This window comes from Hibiscus syriacus, unplaced genomic scaffold (genome assembly GCF_006381635.1).
Source record: "Hibiscus syriacus cultivar Baekdansim isolate YM2019G1 unplaced genomic scaffold, ASM638163v2 tig00110234_pilon, whole genome shotgun sequence".
Lineage (NCBI taxonomy): Eukaryota > Viridiplantae > Streptophyta > Magnoliopsida > Malvales > Malvaceae > Hibiscus > Hibiscus syriacus.
Window position 1 is genome coordinate 847,877 of NW_024062639.1, and position 22,032 is coordinate 869,908.

Consider the following 22,032-nt stretch of genomic DNA (forward strand, 5'->3'; position numbering starts at 1 on the left):
ATAACTAATGTAATTTGATAAAGCTAAATTAAAAGAATTTATTAAATTGAGAGAGTAGAAACTATTTATTTCTTTATTTTATTCTTTCTTCGGCCAAGTTAACAAATAATGAAATTCAAGTAAAATTGGCCTATTAGGTCAAGTGGGTAAAAAATTAGCCCATTAGATCATCTCCAAAATTAATTTGAGATTTACGGTAAATATTATAGTACAGAGAAACGTCGTCACGCCCACATGATAAGTTTACCTAAATAACATTTTTTTATTCAAACTCATCACTTCGAAGTGATGAGTTCTAATAAAAATATATTTTATTCGAATTCATTATACTCACATGGTGAGTTACAAATCACTATAACAAATATCGTAGTTTACAAAATAAAATATTTAATGTCATACTGGACTAAATAATTAGCTCGTCTGGGCTAAATTTGCCTGAAATTCAAGACGGTAAGTGTCTAGTATGAAATTTCGATATTGCAAGCAGCAAAAATATTTGGGCCTATAGGGTAGCCCGTATATTATTATTTAATAGTCCAAAATTTGCTGATACCATGGGATTGATTTTTTTATTATTTTCAGGTGAATGTGATGAATTATATTAAAATATATTATTTTGTTAAATTAAATAATTTATTTTAATTTATTTTGAAACATTTGAAAAAAACTAGTAAATCTCGTCATACCCATATGACAAGTTCTATTTAAATTTAAAATTTGTAATCGTTACCTGTCCGTTGGGCAACAGGCAGATTCCAACGGTTAGTGCAAGTGAAACTTGTCATCCCAATGTGACGAGTTCCAATGAACATATTGAAATTTTTTATTATAAATAGGATTGAGTTGAGGTGATGGTATTTATACGAGAAAAAGAGACAGATTTTGAGAATAGAATGAATTTGTTACATTAAATTGGATATTATTTGTTGAATTGTGATTTGTAGTTATTACCAATGGCGAAATGCAGCAACGGCGTTATCTCACACCACGTCTCCGCTCCTTCTAAAAATAATGGTGGTAGACACTGCTGGATCTCCAATTCATAGTACATCATCTAATTAAACTGTAAAAATAGTAATTTAGTGTAAACAAAAATAAATTCCCTCAATTTAAATGTTATACAAAAATATTGAATTTTTACCACATGTTTACCAGCAATATCGATTCTTATTCATACATCTAATTTCGGTGCACCCACTAACTTTGTATCCTCAATTTTATGTCGCCATTTAAACAACATAATAAATATAAAATACTAACTCTATTATTAATTCAAAATTTCTAAACATATTAATTAATAATATAATATTTTCTAAAACAAAACTTAAAAAATATTACCTTGTAGAAGGAAGAAACTCAGTTGGGGTTGGTTGTTGTAATTGGTGTCAAAATTGAAAAGTTGTACCTTACCCATGATTGTAATAGCCTAATAGGATTAGATTGAACAATATGTTATATCCACTTTTTGACCTCTTCTCACGATTGTAGTATTGCAAAGTTCATGGTATAAAAATGTCAAAATTATATAACCTTAACTATATTGACGACACTGACTAAAATTTTTCATTATCGAAAGATACTTATTGTGCATTCAATTCTTAGATTTATTTGGTAACAATATATCTCCAACCAATTGAAGAAGATACGCTCGGGTTGTATAGATTACCTCTTGCTCGGTAGAATGTTCATTCAATTTAAATTCACTCTCTAACCATGTTATTTGTATCTGGAACCCAACTGTAACATCTTTTGATGGCACCTTTCCCAACAATTGCCCATAAATCTCGTCTCTATTGTAATTATTAGATCTCACCGATGTTGAGTCATTGATCGAGACTCCAAGTTGGTAAATCACATCTTCTAAAGTAATCGTCGTCGCTTCACCACAAGAAAATGAAATTATGAATTTAGGTCTCGAACGTTTAATCTACCCTGAAATTAGTACAAACATCACCCTAAAACCACAAAGAAATGTGGTAGATACAATTCGAATTGTTATAGATAAGTAATAATCACACATCTGGCTCATCACTTTTCATTCCCCTATGACGAATGGTATGATATTCTTCTTACAATTTAAATTTAAAAAAGAGTTAACTACATCATATGTCCTCAAACTATGATCTATATTTCAAATTAGTCCTTAAACTTTTAAACATTTTAATTTCATCCCAAACTAGTGAATCTCATTCTAAATTAGTTCTTAAATTTTTTGGAATATTCTAATTTCATCCCTAAACTATGAATATCATTCTAAATTGGTCCCAAAACTTTTACATATTTAAATTTTCACCAAATTCATCCAAATAGGTAATCCATTTCAATCATAGTTTAACCTAAATTTTATTTTTTTTCAAACATATAATAATATAACTTGGTCTAACGATTTTACTAACAAGGGATATGACTAGTATACATGTATAATTTAGGATTAAATTGAAATGTTCAAAAAGTTTGGGGGCCAATTTAGAATGAAGATCAGAGTTTGGGGATGAAAATGAAATGTTAAAAGTTTAAGGACTAATTTAGTATGATAATCATAGTTTATGGATGAAATTGAAATGTTTAAAAGTTTAGAGACCAATTTAAAATGAGGGCCATAGATTAGGGACGTATGATGCAATTAACACCTTAAAAAGTTAACCAAATTTTCAAAACAACATTAACATTATAATTTGAAGTTTTAAAAATATAAAAAATTTACCAGAGTGAATTCAAATGAAGAAATACAGAAATCATCCAGATGTAACATGTCATATCGGCTAGCCATTTTAACCCAAATTCTCCACTACACAATTGTTTTCTCTCAATTAACCTTTTTGTTCTAAAAAAACTCACAATAAAAAATTTAAACCTCCAAATTTCTATTTATACACAAAAAAAAAAAATCAAATTCAACGACCATGAACAACTAGTTTATTGGAACTCATCACATCGGGGTGACGAGTTTCAATGGATTAGCCATTTATGGTCATTGGATTATGTCTGTTATCCAACGGTCATGTAACGAGTACAAATTTTAAATTCAAACGGAATTCGTTACACCTACGTGACGAGTTCCATCGATTTTTTCAGATAGTTCAAAATAAATAAAAGTATATATTTAATTTATAAAAATTAATATATTTTAATGTAATTCGTCACTCCTATGTGACGAGTTTTGAAAAAATAATAAAAAATAAACCCCACGGGGCCTACAAAATTTAGACCATTAAATAATAGTATCCGAACAAATGCATCATGTGCGAGTGACGGGTTTGCTCTATACTGTAACAAGTGTCGTAGATCTCTAAATAAATATTAGGCTGTCCTAAAGGCCCAAATAAATTTGATGCATACAATATTGGCCTCATATTGCCTAAGACTTATAGGTCATCTGTTTCGAATATTTATGATCAACTGCTATGTTAGGTCCATAATCTCTACCATTCTTATGCAATGTGTATTTTAATTTGGTGGTAATAAAACTAAACTTATTTAGTGACTATTTAAAGTAATATATCTTTTAATATATATATATATATATATATATATATATATATATATATATATATATCAGTTTATGACACTCATTCTAGATTTTTTTTCATATATATATATATGTGTGTTAGGATTCAATTATATAGTGTAAAACTAAAAAGTTTTACACTTTTTAGGATTGTTGGATGAGGGAAAATCAAAAGCTGAGATTATCAATAGGAAATGAGAAGATATTAACTGGAAAAAAAACAAGGAGTTAATCTCAACCTTTGATTTCCCCTCAGCCAACGATCCTAAAAGAGTGTAAAAACTTTTTAGTTTTACACTAGGTGATATATGTAATATTAATGTTTTTGACAGAAAGCCACTAGTTTATTAAAATTCAAAATTTTCTAAAATTACAATGAAGATTTAAAAGCATAACTGTAAACGTAAACTAAATTATAATTAAGGATTTTCCTATAACCATTGACACAATAAATAACACCTATATCACACAAGGACCAAAGAAGGAAAAAGGTTAAAAAACTTAATCAAAATGCTCGAACAAATCTGATTGCATTGATAAACGAACCACAAAAGGAAATGAAGCTATTATAAGATCATTGACAAATCGCAAATCAGAGTCAAGTGATGTGAGAAAACTATTCAAGAACACAAAACACGTATCCAAATAAATCAGAGGGTCCAAAGAAGGAAATATCAACATGATAATAAATAAACGTCATTTTCTTCAGTCATGCTATGTCAAATCTAACTCTGAGAAAAAAGATAAACGAAAAAACGACCAAACTACTAAAAACTACCAAAAGGCAGATAGAAACGTGCCACTAAGATAGAGATAAACGTGTCACAAAAATAAACTTATTCTTATTAGAAACTAAAAAAAACAAACTTATTCTTATTAGAAACTAAAAAAACAAAGAAAAAAGATAATTTGGTGGTTGACAACCAGTATCAAAATCGGTGTCACCGACTAAACAAAATCAAAGAAGAAAAAAATTATTTGATATATAGAAAATGACATAAATTGTAAAAAAAAGAGAGAGAGAGAAAGAGAGGAGGGAGAAAGCGGCTTATATAATATGAATTATTAAAATTTAAAAATGAATTCATAATATTTTATTTAATTATGAAAACAATAAAAATACAATGCATAACAATACACACAACATATATACACGAACGTGACAATTTCAACGTAAAATATTTATTAACATATTAATTTAACTTTGTAATCATTTTATCAAAAAAATATTGGTGACCATTTAATATTAATTTAAATATAAAAATACATTGAAATATACGGTTAAGGATGTAATACCCCAAAAATTTAGATAATGACCAAAATGCAAATTTTGAAAGTTTGATGGTCAAAGTAGAAAATTTGTAAAAAGTTTAAGGAATTAAGTGGTAATTTTCCCAAAAATAATTTTATTCCATAAATGGATTTATTTAGTGACCAAATTATAAATTTGGTAAAGTTTGGTGACTAAAGTATAAACTTTAAAAAGTTCAGGGACTAAAATGTAATTTTGGAAAACTTACCAATAGGTCACGAAAATAAGGAAATAAAAATATTATTTTCATATTTTTTTTATGTTGGAAAATAATATTTAATGGTTTAATTTCATGTTTAATTTGTATTGTTTGATTAAAGTGATTGAATTATAATTTTTGGAAAATTGCAAGGGTAAATTGGTAAACTAAGATATTATTTGTTTATATTTGACTTATGGATGAAGATAAGGTTCAAGTGATATGATTTGGAAGATGATAAGGATATGAATATTGGTTTTATGGTAATTATGAAGTTTCATTAAGGGTATATTGGTATTTTCTCAATTTAATGAATTTAATATTCATTAAATGATAATTTAAGCATAGATAAACATGAAAAAATATATGAAATTTAATGCCAAAGTGTTAATCTCTTCTCCATAGACATGAGCTATACCAAGGTAAGGGAAAAATATTTGTTTTCCATTTTTGAGTCGATTCCTTTGGAATTCGGGTTATGCCGTGAAATAGGAAAGTGGTATAGGCGAGCGAAAAATGCTATCATTTGGTACCAATTTTTCTTTCTAATCTTGCTGGATTTCAAAGATCCTAAATCTAAGGGTTTATGTTCATGATAGGGTTCATGAAATTGATGATGAATCTTAATATTTTTGAAGTTGTAGATTCATTTTCAAGCTTGATTTATAGTTAAAACATGTTCAATCTTTCTAGAGATTATTATGTAAAATTCGACCAAATTATAAGTTGGAGAACTTTGTGTTCTGATGAAAGTTGATTAGGGATTTGATTGTAGAGATGTTAAATGGTTGATTGAAAGTTGATTTTATGCTTGAATCGAATCAAAATCATGAAAACGTAGTTTTAAAGGATAAAGTATTGACCATGATGTATCTAAGTGATAAAATGGTGAAGAACCATTTTATGTAATTGGAAAAGTTGGTGCCAATGTTAAAAGGAATTATTTAAGTGTTAAATACTAGATAGAAAATGAGTTCCAAGTTTATTATGGAGTTGTTATGGGATGTGTTTATGTTAGTACAATACTAACATATGTATCGTTATGAATTTGTGATTAATACAGATTGTGATTGATTTGTGATCAAAGTAAGTCAAATAGAAAAGGGTTTATTGTGGACAATTAGTGAGGAACATATTGTGGATTATATAAAGTGTCAAGGTGAGTGCAATATATGCATGACATTATACATGGATGTTTTTATACATCATCGGGAAGACTTGTGACAAGTCTACCTTGTTTATATCAGCATGATAATATGTCATTTTTATAACTTCGATATGACATTGATATGTCATAGTGTGAAATTATAATGCATTGATTACGAATAATGTGATATTTTACCATGAATGTTTTCGGGTATGAATTGCCCAATGTTAAATATTGATAATATACTTTGCCATGGATGGATTGAATAAAATAGACTATATGCCCAAGTAAGTCATTGAGGGACAGTGTATAGTTGGCATGCCATAGAGTATAACAGCTGCAGGTTTATATTAGCACTACAGTGTGAAAGGGCACTAAGTGCGAGAAGGTGGATACGACCTTATGTATCATGTCCGGATTAGCACTATAGCGTAAGCTTAGTGTAGGTGGTGGGTACGACCTTATGTGTAATATCCGGATTAGCGCGTAAGCTTAGTGCAGGTTTAGCACTACGGTGCAGGTATTTTACTCGAATACCCAGGGTCCTCAGGGTTTTATATTGGGCTATGGGTTATGGTTTATGGTTTATTGGTTAATAAATGATAAGTATGCAAAATAAGCTTACGAGCTTATGGAATAAATGGCAAGGATATGGGAAAGAATTTTTATATTCAGTTATAATATTTTGATCATGGTAAAATATTGGATATGCTGGTAACATGATTTTAAGGTATTTTGTTTTTGACAATGAAATTCATGCATGAATTGTATTGCACTGTTTATTGTTTTAATTGCCTCACTAAGTATATACTTAGCGTGTGATGATTTTCACGCGTAGGTAAAAACCCAGTAGTGGAATAAAGAGTTTAAAGCGACATCAAGTATCGATAAGTATATTTCAATATCAGTAAGACATCCTAAGATGGAATGTTGACTTTATTAGTGGCATGCAATTATTAATGTTTTAGTTGCTTTGTTGAACAAATTTGGAAATAAAATGGTAATTTTATGAGTTTTATATATATTGCAGAAATTACTGTAACAGTTACTGTAGTAGTTCATCGATACACAATTTTAATTCGAAATTTTAGTGCATCGGCACACTGTTCATGTTACTGTAGCAGTGCATCGGTACACTGTTCAATGTTCACAGTACTGTTCATCAATGTTCACGGTACTGTTCATAAAAAAAACTTTTGCCTTAAATTTGTTATAATGAATCATAATTCATATGATATGATAATTTTGATAATATCATTTACCATTTTAAAGAAAATAAATTTAAATCACCTCTGAAGAGGAAATGGTTTTAAAAATGCAGCTGACATCTATAATTTGTATATTGTATAATTATACGGGTTATGGGTGTTACATTTATTGGCATCAGAGTTACATGTTTAGCCGATTCTAGAACTAAACCAAATTTGTTTTGAATTAAAAAGTGTATACATGCCACTTGGATGTCAAAAGTTACTGATAGTTGTATAAATACTGTGGTGATGCTTATTAGGAGTAAAGTTACTCTTTACTAAAGTACGATGATTTTGACTGTGTTCAGATGTCAGATCATCAAGAATCGAGTAGGGCAGGCGAGCATGTTACTCCTGTACAGAGTGGGAGTAATGAGGTGAATAAGAATCCACCCAATGCTCAACCGAATATAGAGCCCTCTAATCTGAATCAATAGGATATGCATGTTCAAGATCGGGGTTTGTTCTTACAAGCCCTAGACAGCATTATTAACCATCGAACCCAGTGTCAGTTCCGAAAGAACTGAGGAAGATGAGAGCACCTGAATTTCGAGGTGATTCGGATGCTAATTCGATAGCTGCTGACTTCTAGTTGAATGATGTAAAGAATAAGTTCAACAGGATTCCTTGTGATGATCAAGGAAAGTTGGAAGGGGTTGTGTCTCTATTGATGGAGCAAGCCAGTGTGTGGTGGAATACAGTCGTCGCATGATTTTCCACTGATCATATCACATGGGAAATCTTTTTGAGGGAATTCAAGGAAAAATATATTGGGGATGTGTTTATCAATGAGATGATGCAACAGTTCCTAAACTTAAAGCAATCTGGCAAAACAGTTTATGAGTACGAATGCTAGTTTCACAAGCTGAGTCGATTTGCTTCAGAGTTTATTCCGACTGAGAAATCTAGAATTGATAGATTCATTTCTGGATTGGATTCTCAGTATAAGAAAATTCTTGTTTCTCATCATTTTACTGCTTTCCAAGAAGCGGTAAACAAGGTTAAAGCTATGGAAAAAGTTGACCTTCAAGATATATAGGCAAAGAAGGGTCAGACAAACAAAAGGTTTGGAAGCTCTTACTCTGCACCCTTTTCCAAATGTAACAAGGGCCAACAACAGAAAAGTTATGTATCCTCAGTATCCATGGGCAGAAAAGGATTTTCTGGAGGAAAGTCCAAGCAGACACAAGCAACTTCGGTGGGTACTCAAGGCTCGGGATTTCGTCCTATTATAGAATGTAAGATTTGTGGAAGAAAACATCCGGTCAATATTGGTTGATGATGGAAAATGCTTTCATTGTGGTAAAGCGGGGCATTTTAGGAGGAAATGTCCAGAACTTCATCCATATCAGACAGTATCGGTACCCCAGAGGGATAGAGGTGGCAAAATATGTAAACCTGGTACATCTGAGGCTGCATCTAATCGTGAAGGCAGAACTACTGTAAGAGTTTATCACATCAAGACTGATGATGATAGAGATGCTCCTGAGATTATAGCATGTCCCTTTTATCTCTTTGATGAACCTGTTTTCGTATTGATCCCAGTTCTACATACTCGTATATTAGTACAGTATTGTTCACGATATTGTTCATAAAAAAAATTTTACCTTAAATTTGTTATAATGAATCACAATTCATATGATATGATAATTTTGATAATATCATTTACCATTTTAAAGAAAATAAATTTAAATCACCTCTGAAACAGAAATGGTTTTAAAAAAGTAGGTGATATCTATAATATGTATAGGCATAATTATACGGGTTATTGATGTTACATTTATTGGCGTCAGAGCTACAGGTTTAGCCGATTCTAGGACTAAATCGAGTTTGTTTTGAAGTAAAAAGTGTATACATGCCACTAGGATGTCAAAAGTTACTGATATTTGTATATATATTGTGGTGATGCTTATTAGGAGTAAAGTTACTCTTTACTAAAGTACGATGATTTTTACTGTGTTCAGATTTCAGATCATCAAGAATCGAGTAGGGCAGGTGAGCATGTTACTCCTGTACAGAGTGGGAGTAATGAGGTGAATCAGAATCCACCCAATGCTCAACCGAATGTAGAGCCCTTTAATCTGAATCAACAGGATATGCTTGTTCAAGATCGGGGGTTGTTCTTACAAGCCCTAGACAGTATTATTAACCGTCAAACCCCAATGTCATTTCCGAAATAACTGAGGAAGATGAGAGCACCTGAATTTCGAGGTGATTGGGATGCTAATCCAATGGCTGTTGACTTTTGGTTGAATGATGTAAAGAATAAGCTCAACAGGATTCCTTGTGATGATCAAGGAAAGTTGGAAGGGGTTGTGCATTTACTGATGAGTAAGCTAGTGTGTAGTGGAATACAGTCGTCGCACGAGTTTCCATTGATTAGATCACTTGGGAATTCTTTTTGAGGGAATTCAAGGAAAAATATATTGGGGATGTGTTTGTCAATGAGATGATGCCACAGTTCCTAAACTTAAAGCAATCTGGCAGAATATTTTAAGAGTACGAATACGAGTTTCACAAGCTGAGTTAATTTGCTTCGGAGTTTATTCCGACTGAGAAATCTAGTATTGATAGATTTATTTCTGGATTGGTTTCTCAGTATAAGAGAATTCTAGTTTCTCATCATTTTACTGCTTTCCAAGAAGCGGTAAACAAGGTTAAAGCTATGGAAAAAGTTGACCTTGAAGATATAGAGGCAAAGAAGTCTCAGACAAACAAAAGGTTTGGAAGCTCTTACTCTGCACCCTTTTCCAAATGTAACAAGGGCCAGCAGCAGAAAAGTTATGCTTCCTCAGTATCCACGGGCAGAAAAGGATTTTCTGGAGGAAAGTCCAAGCAGACACATGCAACTTTGGTGGGTACTCAAGCCTCGGGATTTCATCCTATTATAGAATATAAGATTTGTGGAAGAAAACATCCAGGTCATTGTTGGTTTGATGATGGAAAATGCTTTCATTGTGGTAAAGCGGGGTATTTTAGAAGGAATTGTCCAGAAATTCATCCAGATCAGATAGTATCGGGACCCCAGAGGGGTAGAGGTGGCAAAATAGGTAAACCTGGTACATCTGAGGCTGCATCTAATCGTGAAGGCAGAACTACTACAATAGTTTATCGCATCAAGACTGATGATGATAGAGATGCTCCTGAGATTATAGTATGTACCTTTTATCTCTTTGATAAACCTATTTTCGTATTGATCCCGGTTCTACATACTCGTATATTAGTACAGTACTGTTCACGGTACTGTTCATAAAAAACTTTTGCCTAAATTTGTTATAATGAATCACAATTCATATGATATGATAATTTTGATAATATCATTTACCATTTTAAAGAAAATAAATTTAAATCACCTCTGAAGTGGAAATGGTTTTAAAAATGCAGGTGACATCTATAATCTGTATAGGTATAATTATACGGGTTATGGGTGTTACATTTATTGGCATCAGAGCTACAGGTTTAGCCGATTCTATGACTAAATCGAGTTTGTTTTGAATTAAAAAGTGTATACATGCCACTAGGATGTCAAAAGTTACTGATAGTTGTATATATACTTTGGTGATGCTTATTACGAATAAAGTTACTCTTTACTAAAGTACGATGATTTTGATTGTGTTTAGATTTCAGATCATCAAGAATCGAGTAGGGAAGGCGAGCATGTTACTCCTGTATAGAGTGGGAGTAATGAGGTGAATAAGAATCCACCCAATGCTCAGCCGATTGTAGAACCCTCTAATCTGAATCAACAGGATATCCATGTTCAAGATCGGGGGTTGTTCTTACAAGCCCTAGACAACATTATTAACCGTCGAACCCCAGTGTCAGTTCCGAAAGAACTGAGGAAGATGAGAGCACCTGAATTTCGAGGTGATTCGGATGCTAATCCGATGGCTGCTGACTTCTGGTTGAATGATGTCAAGAATAAGCTCAACAGGATTCCTTGTGATGATCAAGGAAAGTTGGAAGGGGTTGTGTCTCTACTAATGGAGCAAGCCAGTGTGTGGTGGAATACAGTCGTCGCACTAGTTTCCACTGATCAGATCACATGGGAATTCGTTTTGAGGGAATTCAAGGAAAAGTATATTGGGGATGTATTTGTCAATGAGATGATGCAACAGTTCCTAAACTTAAAGCAATCTGGCAGAACAGTTTATGAGGACGACTGCGAGTTTCACAAGCTGAGTCGATTTGCTTCGGAGTTTATTCCGACTGAGAAATCTAGAATTGATAGATTTATTTCTGGATTGGATTCTCAGTATAAGAGAATTCTTGTTTCTCATCATTTTACTGCTTTCCAAGAAGCGGTAAACAAGGTTAAAGCTATGAAAAAAGTTAACCTTCAAGATATAGAGGCAAAGAAGGGTCAGACAAACAAAAGGTTTGGAAGCTCTTACTCTGCACCCTTTTCCAAACGTAACAAGGGCCAACAGCAGAAAAGTTATGCTTCCTCAGTATCCATAGGCTAAAAAGGATTTTCTGGAGGAAAGTCCAAGCAGACACAGGCAACTTCGGTGGGTACTCAAGGCTCGGGATTTCGTCCTATTATAGAATGTAAGATTTATGGAAGAAAACATTCGGGTCAATGTTAGTTTAATAATGGAAAATGCTTTCATTTTGGTAAAGTGGGGCATTTTAGGAGGAAATGTCTAGAACTTCATCCAGATCAGATAGTATCGATACCCCAGAGGGATAGAGGTGGCAAAATAGGTAAACCTGGTACATCTGAGGCTGCATTTATTCGTGAAGGCAGAACTACTGCAAGAGTTTATCACATCAAGACTGATGATGATAGAGATACTCTTGAGATTATAGCATGTACCTTTTATCTCTTTGATGAACCTGTTTTCGTATTAATCCCGGTTCTATATACTCGTATATTAGTACAGTAATGTTCACGGTACTGTTCTTAACTGTTCATAAAAAAAACCTTTGCCTTAAATTTGTTATAATGAATCATAATTCATATGATATGATAATTTTTATAATACCATTTACCATTTTAAAGAAAATAAATTTAAATCACCTCTGAAGTGAAAATGTTTTAAAAATGCAGGTGACATCTATAATCTGTATAGGTATAATTATACGGGTTATAGGTGTTACATTTATTGGCATCAGAGCTACAGGTAAAGCGGGGCATTTTAGGAGGAATTGTCCATAACTTCATCCAGATCAGAAAGTATTGGGACCCCAGAGGGGTAGAGGTGGCAAAATAGGTAAACATGGTACATTTGAGGCTGCATCTAATCGTGAAGGCAGAACTACTGCAATAGTTTATCACATCAAGACTGATGATGATAGAGATGCTCCTGAGATTATAGCATGTACCTTTTATCTCTTTGATGAACTTGTTTTCGTATTGATCCCGATTCTACATACTCGTATATTAGTACAGTACTGTTTATAACTATTCATAAAAAAACTTTTGCCTTAAATTTGTTATAATGAATCATAATTCATATGATATGATAATTTTGATAATATCATTTACCATTTTAAAGAAAATAAATTTAAATCACCTCTGAAGTAGAAATGGTTTTAAAAATGCAGGTGACATCTATAATCTGTATAGGTATAATTATACGGGTTATGGGTGTTACGAATGAAGCTTATTTAATAAAGTTTTTATTCTTAACGTCGGTTTTATTTTTTTATCATGTTTGATTGATAGATAACAATGTCAATCATGGTATTGGTCACAAAATTGTCTAGAATATTTTCATCTTAAACTATAAGCATTATAGAATGAAAATATATTTTTTTAATTTAAATAATTAATTTGTTATTATATTAATAAATCGTAGAGAAATGATTAAATTTTATTTAATGTATTATTTTATTAAGAAATATACCTTTTTATTAAAAAATAACGACTTTCATTAATTCAGAATTGCATCAGACAATACAACTGGAGCAATACATTCAAAAATTACAGAATGAAAACCAAATGGAGCACCCATATAAAACCAACTGAAAAATGCACTATTAGCCTCCCTTCGAATGAAACCAACTGAAAAATGTGGATGAGCATCAAGAAGTTGTCGAGCTTCGTAGAGGTAAAACCAGACAACTGAGCGATCTGAATTCAGATTTTGAAACTGCTGGACAATGTTAAAGGAATCACTCTGTAACATTACTGCATGGAGATCCATCTTTACCGCCAGCCGAACACCATGGGAGAGGGCCAAAGCTTCAACAGTACCACTATGCCTAGAGTGCAAAACTGGAATCGCACGACCAGCAATAACTCCACTGTCGCTATCCCGAAGGATGACACCGATTGAGGGCGTGGTAGGTGGCCGGGGACATGCTACGTCAACATTAATTTTGAGCACCCCCTTCGGTGGTTTCGACTATCGATGAGGTTGGAGTCTAGCTGCCATTGACGCCGAAGAAGCCCTAGAAGTAGACACAGAAACGTTATATGTAGATTATAACGCTTCAGCCGAAAGAATTATTTGCCAGCCTGGAAGCAAAGAACCATCATGGAAAAGCTTGTTTCGACGATGTCAAATTTTCCATAGATGAAGCTATAGACACCCATTTTCATCGGAAGTCACCCATAATTGCTATTATATAGTATTTATAATAGATATGTATATATATTACGTAGTATGTGGTTTTAAATATATATATATATATATATATACACATATATAGTTTAAAGAATATATAATATAATTTTAAAAAATATATTATATAATTTTTGAAAACATATTATAATTTTAAAAATATATAGTTTTTAATATATATATTATTACTACCTTTTTAATTTTAATTTTTATTATTTTTCTTTCCTTTTCCTTTGTTTTATTTATTTTGATTTTGGTTTAGGTCCAAAAGCTGGTCTAGGAGTCAAATTCCCAAATTCCAAAGTAGAGCCCACTTAGACATATAAGATTGACCCGGCCCGTATGCGCAGTAGGGTTTTGTCACTTAAGTAGGGCATCACATCATCCAGAGTCGCACAATCAGGAGAGTAATAGACGATCCAGATTGAAGACCACACTTAAGGTTTCAAAACCTTAAGATATCATACGCAACCAGATCTGGTTCGTTGGATCTAACCCAATCCAATGACCAAAAATGATCCCACGAACGTTCCAGAAGGTCAAATGTCATTAGTGGCATATGAAGACCACTCGTCGATCGAATTTGGAAAGGTCCTCGTTGAACCATAAAAAAACCCCAAAATCGAATATGGTAACAAGAACAAAATCAAATCAGCCAGTACATGCAAATCACGAAAACAAATTGGATCAAAGATAACAACCAAAATATAATATTACAATAATCAAAGGGATATAATCCCTCAGCCTCGAAACAAGGCAACAAGACTACCCAAAATCGAAAAAAATCTAACATGCATGGCAACGAATCAGAATCGAAAAGGAAATAAAATCTCGGTCAAGGCAAATCGGTGCAAGAAAGGGGAAATAGAACCCCAAATCATAGTGGTGCTAGAGCTTCAAAGCCCTTATAAAAACTCCTGCGAAGAAGAGAAGAGACATAAGAAAACGAGCAAAAAAACTTAAAAAAGAGAGATTACTTGTTAAGGGCTCATCGAGAGAACGAAATGCCGCTCGAAGAAACGAAATATCACCGCCGGAGAAGATAAAAGCCAAAGCTTTTAGCATAAATCTATATTTTTGGGCTACATGTGTGGTCGTTTGTCACTAATTTAGGGTTCAGGGTGACAGAGAGAGTATTTTGGTCAGTTTTAGGGGTATCCGACCACTGTGGGTGGTGACCGAAGCGTTGGTTAATGCGAGGGATTCGTCGGGGATAGGGTGGCAATCTGGTGGGGAAAAATCGAAAACTATGGGATTTGAACCGGCGGGGATAAGAATAAGCAAAATCTTCATCCACGGGGATGAGAATGGGTGAAGTTTTATCCCCAAAGCTCAAATAGAGATGAAGACGAGGATTGTTATATCTGAACTGTAGGGATAATCGAATTGTACCATATGAATAACTATGAGGATCCCCGAAAATTAGTCATAAGGATCCACGATATTTTACAAAAATAATCGTGGGGATCCTCGAAAAAATATATGTGAGATTACGTGTTGCCACTGTTACATCTCAAAGGAACTAAAATTGAAGTTTAGATCTTTCTCATTTAATATGCATTGATTTGTTGAGATTGAAAATGTTTAAGATTGTACATATACATTGGGTGTTAGATGAATTTTAACATTTGAAACTTTCATATTATAGATAGAAACCAATTTGAGACAATATGATATATCTTACAAGTTTTAGGTGTTGCATTGATTTCAAAAATGTTTTATTTTTTGTGATAAGAATTAACCAAAACCTGAAGGGATCCGTAAGGGATAGGTATAGGGACAAAAAAATCCTCGAAACATATAATGGGGATTAGGGGGTTTAAATATCGGGGGCTTATGTGTAATTTTAGGTTTTTTAAATTAATCCCTACACTTTTGATGTGTAATTCCATTGTGTCACATATTGTAATTTGACCATCAAATTTCAATTTAATTTGATTTAGTCTCTTTTATATTTTATATTTTTTAAATTTGGTAGCCTAATCCTTTTTTCTGTTTTACAGCATCCTATTAATTGTTTTCTCTACCTTTTATTATTCTATTTAATTTATTATTATTATTATATATATCTTTAACCCTAATCTTTTTAAAGGATCCAAATTAAAGCTCATCAAGGTAAATAACTCAAATCGGATTTAAATTTTAAATTTTAAATTTATAATTTCCACGATTAAGACAACCGGATAATTAATTGGTACCTAAAGGGCGATTCAAGAGTGTTTATCCTTCCCCAATCTTAAACGACTCACGAATCTGACACATCTTTGGTAAAATGAAGACTCAGTAAAGGGTAAGTAGGTGTCCGATCTACTTAACTCAAAAGTGATCGGTGGCGACTCCATCATGATTCCAAAGTCGAAGCGCGAGCCTAGGACCACCCGAAAGACCATTTCGATAGTTTGGCGACTCCGCTGGGGACTTTAAGGGTCAAGCCAGAATTAATAACCCAGTTGTCTTCTTCAGTGAAGGTTGTAAGTTTAAGTTTTAAATTTATTTTTGAATCATTTTTATTTACATTTGATTATTTTTCTTTTTTTCAAAGTAAATAGTTGTACTGATATTTTCTTTCAGTGTTTTAAGATTTTTTAAACAAAAGTTCTCCAAAGATCTAAACCCGAGCTTCGAACCCGTTTAAGTGGGGATGAATACGAAGCCTTTGTGATAATTTATTCTTCATGTCAGGCTTAGCTATTAGCCTCCAGGATTCATATGACATATATCTTTGTGGGAATTTATTCCTCATGTCAGACATAGGCAAGTGTGTCCCCTCGAGTTTAACTCGATCCACACAAGCCTATTATGGGTTTAGGATTGAGGGTCCGGCAAGCCAAATGGATACCGGTGAGGAGAACTTGGGTCTTTTTTAGAACTTGAACCATGCCACTGGGAGAATTAGAGCCTACCCCTAAACCTCATACAAACCTTAGGACAACGTTGTTTTATTTTCTACTTTACTTTATTGTTTAAAATCATGGGAACTAGAAATATATGCTATTAAGATTTTATTTCTGAAAAAAGGCATACATGATTAGAAATCATGATTGTGTAGGAATTAAAACATGTGAAGTAGATATCATGCGGGGTAGAAATCTTTATCATATTTGCTTCAATTATTAAATCAATGTATTAACTTGTTTCTTTTCATTTTTCCTTTCTTTGTTCTCTCTGCATCATTTCATAGAGACATTGATAAGTAAAGTGTTCTACAAGCTCCAAATAACCTTTATTAATGGACAAACAGGTCGTAATGCAAGAGGTTATAAATGATGAAGTACGACTATGGTCCAAAAAGATTCAGAAAGAAAAATGAAATAGTTTGTCATGCATTTATATGTCGGGGCTATCAGATTATGTTCCAATCAGTCTCAAACATAACATCGTCCAAGAATTGCGAGGTATTTGGGATAGTTGAAAGGATGAGAAAAGAAAAAAAAGTTGCCAGCGCTTTAGTGATATTGTACATCTATTATATGTTAAGGTGGATGAGCCTTTGATCTAATCTTTAGTTCAATTCTGGAGTTCGGGATACAATTGCCTCACTTTTAACAAGGAAGACATGGTGTCCACAATAGAAGAGTATATACGCCTTTGTTAAACTGTAAGAGAATTCATTTAGATAAGGTTTTCATCAAAGCCATCAATAATCTACTTTTTAAAAACACGTTCGTAAAGGTTGTAGGGATGGATGAAAATTGGGTAGTCGACCGAATGAAACACAAAGGTGAAGGTGAAGGAATTTCCTGAATCCATGTTAAGCAACTGATGATGGATCCCCTAGATGAGTGAAAAGTAATATATCTCTTTACACTAGGGATTTATAGCTTGGTAATCTTCTTAAAGACTTTGGGATACATCAAAGTAAATATCGTAGAATTATTTAAACAATTACCAAGGAGAGTAAATCTTTCTCCAGTGATCATAGCGGAAACATTTCGATCACTGAACCACTATCGAAAAGTGAGAGGGGGCCGCTTCATAGGCTGCATAAATTTATTGCAAGTTTGGATCCACAACTACTTTTGGAAGACTAATATGATTTCTTATCAATGGTTTCATGATGAGTATTCACCACTGAAAGATTTCCTTAAACAACAATGGAATGAAGGTGTCTCGATAGAAAGGTGGTCAAAGCTGTTCACACACGTTCAAGGAGAAGAAATCATATAGCGAGTCTCATGGTTAACACTTAGTGATATAATCTACCGATGCAGAGATTCAAGTGTAGTGATATTACTTGGGGTTTGGGGTGAAATTGACTACACTCCAGTTTTGGTCTTGCAACAATATGGAGTGTGACAGTTTGTTACAATCACTCACGAGTTTTGGAAATCTGAGGTTGCATATCATGGGGACAATTACAAAAAGAAAGTAAAAAAAACCCGAGTCTTGGAAGAAAAATATTTCGAACTGATGTCATAAGAGCCCAAGAGATGCTCACGCCAGACTATGTTGAGTGGAGAAAACTAAGGAAAAAATGAAAATATCCCAATAACTTACTATGAAGATACTCGACCCATGAAGGAACATCTCAAGGTTGTCTCATCCAAACTAGAAATAACAAGGAGTGAATTTAAGACATAGCAGAAAAAATGGGAGGAGAAGCTAAAAAAGATGGAAGATGAAAGGTTCCAATGGAAAATGGATGTGGAGGTCTATAAGAACAAAGCTGATAAGACAGAGAAAGAAATAAAGAAGGTCTATGACGAGCTTGAGGACTTGATGAAAGGATTTAAGGATCATATTCAGATAATTGCTAACCTAAGAGAGTCATCTGAGTATTGAAAAGATGAAGCGCACAAACTAAAGAGGAAAGTCCAGGCACGAGGTGACTGGGAAATATTAAAGGAACAGTTGAAAACCTCCTTGAGACAATTATCCAAAAGTAACCACCAGAACAAACAGTTGAAGACTATGGCAACTGACTTAAAGAAGTCTCTCCAAAAGTAACATGAACGAAGTGATAAGGCCCTGAAGAAGCGCATCGCAGAATTAGAAGACATTGTGGATAGTTACAGGAAACAAACAAGTGAGCTCCATATAGTTCCTTACAAAAGAGGACTTCAGTGGGAGCACATTTAGTGGAGGGTAAAACAATGAGATGCAGTTATCTTGGACTTTCTCGAGCAAGTTCGAAAGACATCTCATCATTTGTACGGTTTGGCAAGAGAAAATGGGATAGTAAAACAAGAAATTCATCCAGCGAACAATTAAGATAGAAGACTTGTCAACTTTTTGGAGGCATACCAAAGTTTAGAAGATTTAGCTCGAGTCTATCTTTGAATGTTTTTGTTCCCGTTGTAGCAACACTTTTGTCTCAATAAATGATATTTCATTATGTCAAACACTTTTTGAATCAATGGCTTGAGTTCATTACACATTCATCATGCATTTTAATTAATTTTTCATTATACATTCATGATTTAATCCTAAGTCACTAATAAATTTTTCATACCACAAAGGAAAAAAAACACTGGACACATCACATATGCTTAACACCCAACTTAAATCAAGACAGATAGAGGTTAGAATGAAGTAGTTTGAAGACAACTTCGCTAAGCTACAACAAAATATGGAGAATAAACTAAGTCAGAACCTCAAGACCACCCTAGATTCCATCTCCAAAAATCAAGAAACTCTGATTGACTCGACTAATTTCAAGAATGATAGAGGTGAATTTTGCTAATGCCACAAGGACAGGATTTACTGAGGAAACAATGGTACCACCACCAAAATTGGTAATTACACCTGGATATTAGGCATATTCTTCCGCTATTAAGGGATAGGTTGGGGTAACAAATTCTATTAAAAACCCCGAAGATTACATCTCGTACTTTGACGAGGAAGATAAGTCACGAAAAATAGAAGAAAATATAATAGAGTTGAAAGATCAAATAAAAACGGTCAAAAGATATGAAGGCTTCCACGAGATCTATGCCTTAGAATTAATCTTGGTCCCAAATCTCATATTGCCTCCAAAGTACAAGGTCCCTGACTTTGTGAAATTTGATGGAAACAATTGTCTGTCAGCCCATAAAACCATGTTCCATCGGAAGATGATGGGGCATGTCGAGAATGATCATCTTTTGATTCACTACTTTCAGGAAAGCCTATCGGGTTCAGTTATTCGATGGTACAATCAGTTGAGCAAAAGTCACATCAAAACCTAGAAAGACCTAGCAACGTCCTTCATAGAGCAGTATAAATATGTGAATGATATGAGGCCGGATCGAGTAGCATTACAGGGGATGGAGAAAGGGGTAAATAAAACTTTTCGACAATATGAACAACATTGAAAAGACGTAGTTGTAAAAATGTATCCTCCACTAGACGAGAAGAAAACTCAAAAGTTGTTCATGCATACTCTTAAAGCTCCCTATTCCAGACATCTGGTAGCAATCACCTATGAAAGTTTTGTAGACATAGTAACAGTCGGACAAATAGTGGAGATGGTTGTCAAGCAAGAAAAAATCAAGAGTGGAGAATCCCACAAGAAACCAGTTATAAATAAAAAATAAAATGAGGTCAACAACGTAAACATGTATAACTCTAGAAAATGTGTCACCGTGTCAGCCTCAAACCCCTCAAGACAAGACTCGAAGGAGCAAACAAGAGAGAGAGAGAGAGAGAGAGAACATTTTAATCCAATCTCCATGATATATATAGAGCTATTTCAATAGTTACGTAGCAAGAATATGGTTTCACCCTACCCAGTGGTATCTCTAAAGCCACCATATCCAAAATGGCATGATGAAAATACTAATTGCGAGTACCATAGGGATATCCCAGAACATATTATTAACAATTGCATCGCTTTCAAGCGGTTAGTTCAAATATTACAAAATATAGACTAGATAAATTTCGAAGACAATCCTAATATAGCCCAAAACCCCTCCCAAATCACGGGGAGACCAAAATTAATGTCGTTATTCAAGAAATGGGGAGACGCACCAAGAAAAAAGCTTCAAAAGTAAAGTCCCCACTTATATGGGTATGGGGGCAAATGGTTAAAATAGGATTAATAGTTTCACACCCGGATATGATAGAATACAAAAGTGAGGTTTACTGTCATTATCATCATAAGGAGGGGCACACCATACAAGAATGTCTCACCTTTAGAGAGTTGATCCAACAACTAATGGACATTAAAGAGCTGCAATTTTATGAGGAAACCTCGAAAATATATGTGTATACAACTAAGGAATCGTTGAATAAATGTTATAATGCTAGTCACCTAATGGTGATTACACCCACGATAAAAGAAATAAAGAAGGTACCCACTAAGGTAGTAATCACAACCCCAAAATCATTCCCTTATAAGGAGAGTAGGCAGGTACCCTTGAAATTCTAAAAAATTGTCATGTTCCAACAACAGAGCCCACTTAGGCATATAGGTCTAACCCAGCCTATATGCGTAGTAGGGTTTTGTCACTTAAATAGGGCACCACATCATCCAGAGCTGTACGATTAGGAGAGTAATAGGTGGTCTATATTGGAGACCCCACTTAGGGTTAAATTAAAACCCTAAGATATCATGCACATCCAGATCTTATCTGTTGGATATGACCCAATCAAACGGCTAAAAATGATCCCAAGAACGTTCCAGAAGGTCAAATATCACTAGCGGTGCATGAAAACCACGCGCTTAACGAATTTGGAAAGCTCCTTGCTAAGCCACAAGAAAACCCCAAAATTGAATATGACAACAAGGACAAAATCAAATCAACTAGTAGATGCAAATCACGAAAACAAATCGGATCAAAGATAGCAACCAAAACATAAGATGGCAAGAATCAAAGGGATATGATCCCTCATCCTCGAAACAAGGCAACAAGACTACCCAAAATCGAGAAAAAATCCAACATGCATGGCAACGTATCAGAATCGAGCCAACAAAAGAAATAAACTCTCGATCAAGGCTAATCGGAGCAAGAAAGGGGAAACGGATCCCCAACTCATGGTGGTGCTAGGCTTCAAAGCCTATATATAAACCCTTTCGAAGAATAAAAGAGTCATCAATAAACGAGCAAAAAAACACTTAAAAAGA